The sequence below is a fragment of the Lutra lutra genome, chromosome 6 (assembly GCF_902655055.1).
Source record: "Lutra lutra chromosome 6, mLutLut1.2, whole genome shotgun sequence".
NCBI classification, from domain to species: domain Eukaryota; kingdom Metazoa; phylum Chordata; class Mammalia; order Carnivora; family Mustelidae; genus Lutra; species Lutra lutra.
The window spans coordinates 20,790,826-20,798,215 of record NC_062283.1 but is presented as its reverse complement, the minus strand read 5'-3'; positions in this window follow the sequence as shown (position 1 = coordinate 20,798,215).

Sequence of the window (7,390 nt, the reverse complement as noted above, 5' to 3'; positions counted from 1 at the left end):
CCTTTTCACAGCAAAACACAGCTGCCCCCAAGTCCATGGGGATAAAACTGAGAGTGGGGTTTTGCCCGGTGAGTGAGTCTATCCAGGAGGATGGGGTTCATCCAGAAGGTTCAGGTTTATCCAGAGGGATGGGGTTTATCCAGAGGGGTGGGGTTTATCCAGGTAGGTGTGGTGGGAGGTCCAGGGCGTGGGGATTTATTGAACACAATTGAAATGCTTGACCTTCAACCCATACTTGGCAGAGACCAGAATGATGGCCAGAGGGAACTGGTATACCCTGAGAAAAGAGGAGGGAACGGGCTCAAGTTCAGGCGGTCAGAGAGGGTGAGGAGATGGGAGTGGTTTGAGGGGGAGATGGGAATTTCAGAAGTGGACAAGGGGTCTTTGGGTCTAGGCAGAGCTGCTCACCTGGGAGAGGCATATTCCCAGCTCACCCATTAGACTGAGTACAACTTCCTGATACAGCAGTTTCACACGTTTATTTGGGGGAGGAAATGATTTTTATACTACAATGAACACATTCCATTAATGTGCATGGAATAGTAAGATTAAAAAAAGAAATACTTCAAAGACTTTTCTCGGGCTGCCTCGGGCTGCACGCCCAGGGTTGGTGCCCCTCTGGGTTCAGGGGACGAGGAAGACGTTTGAGAAAGACGGCTGAGGAATCTGTATACTTAAAAGCTCCAGGACCATCCCTGAAAGGAGGATCTCCCAGTAGGGACAGGCAGTCAAACTTTCTGGAACTTCAAGAAACTGCTAATCGTTGACAATTTTTGCTTATATGAATGACTACTTCATGGGATTCAACCTAATTCAGAGATTCACGTGGTAGGTGTTTCTCCCTCACCACCGTGTGGCCTCAAGGGGGCACTGCTCCTCCTTCTAAAGTCTGCCCCAAGGGATAAAGGCCTCTTCCCTTGGCTTCCTGAAACACCAAGTCAGGGTTGGAACAGAGAAGCCCATTTTAGAAGGAAGCAACCACAGAGAGCCAACAAATCTGAACAGTGCAGCTCCCTGTCCCCTAAAATGTGGCCCCCAGACCAGTAGCATCAATGTCACCTGGGAGCACAGATGATTCCCTGGTCCCACCCAGACCTACTGAATCAGAATCAGCATTTAACAAGATGCCTCAGGTGATTTAAATACACACTGGCTATTTGAGGGGCAGTGGTCTAGTTGGCAAGGTTCTACTTATTGGACACCTGTCTTCCTCGCCTTGGCAACCTGGATCTGTCTGCTCAACACCCACCGCCAGAAACCTTCTCCTAGAGCCCTTCACTCCCAGCCATTCCCCTGTTTGTGGATCCACACTTCTTCTTTCAGGGAGTGTATTAACTACAATGGCTGTGTAACGAATGACCCTCAGTGTTAGTTTAAAGCCATTAGCATTTATTATCTTATGGTTTCTGTGCACTAGGTATCCAGACATGGCTTAGCCCCGTAACTATGACATATAAGGTCTCTCTCACACTGCTGTAAAGTGTCAGCAGTCATCACAAGGCTCCACTGGGGGGTATTTTTACTTTCAAGCTCATTCCTATCAGAGCATCAGCAGGTCTCCAGTCCCCACTGGCTGTTGACCAGAGCCATTAACTTCCTGCCACATGGTTCTCTCCATAGGGTTAATCACAACATATCAGCTTGCTCCCCTCAGAGCAAGAGCTTGGTAAGGGGAAAAGCAGGGGGCAGAGAGAGACAGACAGACAGACAGACAGGGCAAGCAAGGCTATTCACCATCTTTCGTAACCAAATCTTGGAAGTGACATTTCATTGCTTTTGCCACTTTATACTGCTGGCTGGAAGGCAAGTCCCTAGTCTGCCCCAGGCTTCAGGGGAAGGGATTACACAAGAGTGTGAATACAAGGAAGTGGGGACCATTGGGGATAATCTTAGAGGTTGCCAACCTCACATCTAGAGGGCATGCCTCACAGGGCAACCATATCAGAACACACACAAAAAAAAACCTCCAAGGTCAAATGGTAAAGATGACTGACATCTGACAGCAGGAGGTCTGTTCCCTTTTAGTAGTAGTTTTCAAAGTGATTCCATATCAGCCTCACTTATGAAACATTACAAAATACCAATGAAGATCAATGGAGTCAGAATCTCCAGGATCGATTTTTTTTTTTTTTTTAACTTCTCAGCTGGTTCCAATGCAGAGATGGTTTGAAATTTCTGTCTCAGATGAACAATTTCAAATGCCACAATGCCAGGGCTGGGGTCAAGGTCACTGGGACGAAAGAAGGCGTGGGGCCCCATAGTTTAGAACTCTGATGGCTGACCTGCTGGGGAATGGGTTGACAGGAAAAGTGAGCCTGGGGATCTAGGCCTTAAGGAGTGCTGGGGCTATCTTAGAGGTAAAGAGATAAGACTGACAGAGATAAATGAGTTTCTACAGCCACTACCTTAACAAAACTTCCATCAAATCATGAGGCTACCATGACACTTGCAAGAAGAGCCTCATAATCTTTTATTCTACAGTCTACAGATACACAGAAATTCAGAACTGGAGATGTCCTGTAGGTTCCCCTCCCACCTTCACTCGTGTGCGAGGAAGCAAGAGGCACAGAGAGGTCAGATGAAGGCTCATAGCATTGTCAGGATTTGAACTCACATCTTTGAACCTGAGCCTAGTGCTTAAATCACCGGCTTCCCAGAAACAGTCCATCTCTCTGGTTGGGGTGGGTTTTATTCCTCTTCCTTTACACTGGTGTGAGAATGAGAGTCAACTCAGGAATTGCCCAATGGGAAAGAACGTGCATTCTTTTATGGGACTCCACGTCGTTGGACAGCATCTTTCACAAAAAGGTTTCAACAAGGGTGAGCCCACAGTAGGTCAACGGCATATCACCAGCACATAATCTACTCCATTTGATGAGAACAAGGCACTGGGGTGATTAGAGTCTCTGAATCTCCCAGATCTCAGCTTGAGCTACACCTGCTCATTAGAGGGAAGGAGTTTGCATCTGAGCTACAATCGGAGTCTCATACGGACCTTAAGCACTACCCTACACGGGGGCTTTAAACACAACAAGAAAATGGCTCCGTTCTTCAGGCAAGTCCAACCTTAACCTCGCCTCCCTAGCCTCTCCTGCCTGATTCATATCTCATCTTTATCCACTGTTCTCATTCTCAAGGACCGGGTCTCTCCCGTCCTGTTGCTATGGCCACAAGCCTCGCCCAGAGCATACCAGCACTGTGGTTTCCACAGATGTTGGCCGACATCCAGGCAGATGCAGATCCGTTGGGGAAGAAAACGTTCTTCTCTGAGAGCTGGTCCAAGGCTGTTCCTTGGTCTCTCTCTCCACTGTGGGCTGAGTCTTTCAGAGCTGTCCATTGGCTGTCATGTGTGACCGAGAAGCAATTGTTCATTTCTCTGCCCACACCAGCTTCTTGGGAGCCTCTAACCCAAATTTTAAAGAGCTAAATAAGGCTGTTCCCAGAGCTCAGGACCCTGGCTGTTTACCAAATATTAAAAACTTTACCAGTTGCCTCCAGTTCCAAATCTCTAAGCTCTTAAGAGAGTCGTGAGGAATGTTGCCCCAAGAGGTCCAGCCCTGGCCCATTCCTGATGTTCTTGAGTGTCCCAAGACCTGAACCATCCATCCCAGAAAAAAGTAATCCATGGTAGGGGAGACGAAGAAGCATGCAGAGACTAAAGATGTAATTGCTTTAAAAACAAAGGAAAACCTTTCCATGTGTGACATGTCCTAAATGCACAGCTGTTCCCTGGGTGATAGTGTTGGCCTAATGCTTGTGTTCACTGTAATTACAAACGAGGAGAATATCTGAAGGGTTCGTCAGTGAATTCCAACACTACCAAGTAACATCCGTCCCTTAGGGGTGGACAACCTGTTTTATCCTGCTCGGGATTCTAGCTGGAATCCCCCAGTGGGGAAAATTCATACAGGGCACTCTAGAGGTCAGAAAACAGCACAAAAATGTAGAATGTTGTTTTCCTTCTCCACTACTCACAAAGCAAGGAAGATAGGCTGGCCCCCAGCCCAGGATTTGTGCCCCATTGTCAGCGAGCCCTGCCTGGGGGTGGGTGGGGTTGCAGGGTCGTGCTAACAGTGTTCACCAGTGAGAAGGGATGGCGTGGGGGTGGGCAGAGGCCACTTCTGCTGGTCAAACCCTAGCAGTCACAGCCACCTTCCGATGTCCTGGGCCACTGAGCCACCACTACCATTCCCACCCCCACCCTAAATCTCATTTTTGGCATTAGTGGACCCAGAAGTATTTTGCTGAGAGTTGCCATGTCTCTGCTATGGAGTTGCTAAAAAAGAAAGGAATATTCTGGTGGGGCTGCCTCGGGGAGCAAGGTGCTTCATTCTTCTTTATAAGGAGTATAGAAAACGATCTCTTCACACGGGAGAGAATATGATCATAAGTTAATCACGAGTTAAACATGAATGAGAAAGGTGTCAAAAGATGCTGTGGTTTTCATTTCTTCAAAACTTTTGTGCTCACTTGGAATACTTTATTCCGCTTATTATTTAAGTTCAAACTTTTTCATAAAGATTTATAATTTTTAAATTGAGGGACAATGCATTTACCTACCTAGCTTGCAAAGCAAACCTCAAGCACAAGCTTTAAAAGTCAAGCCACATGGCCATGTCCAAGTTCCCACCAAGTCATCACCGCCAACAACTTTTTACAGCATCCTGTAAGAGCAGGGGAATAAGATCCCGGTTACCAGGCTGGAACGGCCAGCGTTCGAAGGGATGACAGCCATCACATTTCCCAGTACTGACAGCACAACCTCTATGCTTCCTTCCCATTCTTTTTCCAACAGCCCCTCCCCTCCCAGCATCCAGTCAATGTATTCAAAATGACTCCTGGTCTCTCCAAAAAATATTCAGAGTTGCAGAGGCCAGACAGAGTAGAGCAGGAAGAAACCTCAAAAAGAACCAAACAAAAAAGGCCTGAAATATCTTCAGAAGTTGCTGGCACTCTATTGAGACACACTGTCTTTTGAAAGACAGGGACAGTTGGGAACATCTTACACCACCAAAGGTCCCCCGCCCCCCTGCCTTGAAGGCAAACACTTTCTCGCTCCGAAGTTCATGACTGTTATGGCCCCGTCGCTCACAAGCACCACACTCCGCCTCGTCCATGCCCAGATCCCGAGGGACAGCTGCTCCGGGACCCACCCTGGAGCTGAGCAGCGAAATGAGCAATGTTTTCCACTGCGGGCAGGAGACAGGCTAAGCTGCATGGTGAATCATGAGAGCCTGAACGGAGACGGATTAGGACTAGAAGGGAACTCCACTTAATAAAGGCTGTGTCCCCCACGCCCCGTCAAGAGCAGGCCTGGGAAGGAGACCTACCCCTTTCCATACAGGTAAAGGGAAACTCAAGTTGTTCTTTCTCTCTCTCTCTCTCTTTTCTTTTTGCTGAGTTTCAAGTATCTGGAAGGCTCCCATGCAGCTGGCAGCTGCTGACTTCCTGAGCTTGTAAAAACACACACTCACACCAAGTGTAAGGACGCGCTAAGGCCCAGCACAGCAGATGCGGAGTTCAACAGATGTCAGCTCAGACGTAAAGCTGCCACTTCCTCGTCGTGCTACCCGTCCGTCACGTCCCCTCTCCGCAGCCCCAGCTGCCTTGCTGGGCAGCTTCAAGGAAAGAGTCTATCCATGGGGCAGGCAGGGGTGGGATCTGGGCCAAGTGGTGGGCACAGAAGAGAGGCCCCATCCTGCTGCTCCGAGAGAACGAATGTATGTCTTCTCAGTGTCTGGTAAACAGTCGTCACTTGTTAAGGGTTGATTTTGTCCCTCCCCTTTTCCAGAGGACCGGCTGCCATGGCGCTGGTTCCAATAGCTTGGTCTTCCTACTGAGCTGAAAATACAGCTCGTTGGAGTGGCCAAGGCCATCTCCACCCGGTGCTGCAGCCCTGCTTTGGTCACTAACTAGTTGTGCAGCTTTGCATGGGACTATTAGAGTCTCCTTTTCCTTCCTTCTGAACCTCCACATTCTCCACATTGAAAAGGAGAGCGTTAAGTAGATCCAGAGTTGAAAGCCATTTTGTAGCATCAAACCCCTTTCTTCATAAGAAACTTTACACAGAAACCTAACTGAATAAAATAACTCAGGCGAGGGGACAAAGCCTAAACCTGAGTCTGCTCAGCTCCCCAGCTTACCTGCTGTCAAAGGTTGAAGGGAAGGCACCCCACCCCCACCCCACCAAGGAACCCCTAGGGCTCTGTGGAGCACAGTTAGAGAATCACATTTTATGTTCTAAATAAATTGCATGTATATTCTAAATATGACGTTTTGCGATCGTGCCCAGAGTAACTCAGGCACATTGCTGAGCCTGACAAAGTCAGATCAAGGCTGATCTGTAACACATATCAGAAGGAACACAGCCGAGACTCCTCCAAACCCAGCTGCTCAGACCCAAGCGCCGGGAATCGGTCACTCGGCAGGAAGTCCCTCTTAACTGGTTTCAGCTGGAGACTCCGCAGCGGGGACTTTACAGCCCTGGGGGAGAGGAGAGAGCATGGGGAAGTAACGTGAAGGTGTAATCTTATCCTGAAGAGAGCATCCTGTGAACGTAAAGCATTTAGAAGAGAGGGGAGAAATAGAGCCGGCAGTAAATTAGCAAGCTATAAGAGAGGGGTGGGGCGCAGGGGAAAAGAGCACGAGGCAGGGAATCAAAACCCCCACTCCCAGGTAGGCATCAACTACTGACCTTGAGCAAGTCACACCTGTGTCTCAATTACCTCCATGGTAGGGCTAGACCTAGACCCCGTCTAGGTCACCTCCAGGGGACTTTTCCAGCCATAAACTCCTGCGCAGAATTGCAGGCACTTAAGAGTGTTGATAACAATGTTGTCCTTGTTCACATTTTCCATCTACTTGTGCTCTATACCCCTAGTCTTCAACCGTGACACCAGTAACCCGTCTGAGGCCACCGTCAGGGCTTGGGGTCTGCATGTAAAGAAAAGGGGATGGCTTTGAATCTGTAGGACCCATCTGTACAACACCTCCGAGAGGCCTTGGCGTTACGGGTCAAGCAACCTTGGCATACGTGGGCACTTACCGCATCCAGGAAAGGTGGATAAACCCATGCAGGCTGGGAGAATTGTCTAATTATGTCCAAGGATTTGCTATGGTTCTGTTGCTTGGCTAATGTTTTCTGAGGTCACACTCTGAGGGTCTCAGATTTGTTATGTTTATACTATTACTTTTTTTCTCTTTTTTTCTTTTTTTCTTTCTTTCTTTCTTTTTAACCTCCTAAACCAAATGACCGTGAAGTTGAAAGAAAGAGGAACCAACACATAGAGGCAGGAAAACTCAGTGCCCTCACTTAACCCCGGGGTGGGACAGGACAAGGCTTCTTCAGGTCACAGGAGACTCACAAGTTGACCACTTACCCAAAGGAGAC